Here is a 467-nt window from a genome sequence, read left to right on the forward strand (position 1 = left end):
TCCAATTAATTCTTAATAAATTAATATCTGGTCCCCATTATTGAATTATTAAGTGATGGCGGGACACCACCATAGGTTTTATTAGTAGAACCCAAACTACCATGGCGATGAGGTATTTTCAGCCGACAAATCAATTGCTAACTTGGTTTGATGCTTTCTTAAAACAAGATACTAAACATAGAAAATGAAATTAAATATTAGATATTATTAGCCCACATTAATATAAATAGAGGGTATTTTTAATAATCATTAGGCAATATGTAAATCGTCAAATAATCATTATGCTCTTCCTTCTATTTCATTAGCCAATGTAATATGTGAATTCAACAAAAATAATTATTTTTGTTGAATTATTATAATTAGCCATTAGTATATATAAAGATGAGCATCATTCCTTTTATATTAGTTGTTTATTGTACGAAACTTTCATGTTCAAACCGATCTAAATTTAATGTTATCTATTTTAA

Source organism: Arachis ipaensis, chromosome B08 (assembly GCF_000816755.2).
Source record: "Arachis ipaensis cultivar K30076 chromosome B08, Araip1.1, whole genome shotgun sequence".
NCBI classification, from domain to species: domain Eukaryota; kingdom Viridiplantae; phylum Streptophyta; class Magnoliopsida; order Fabales; family Fabaceae; genus Arachis; species Arachis ipaensis.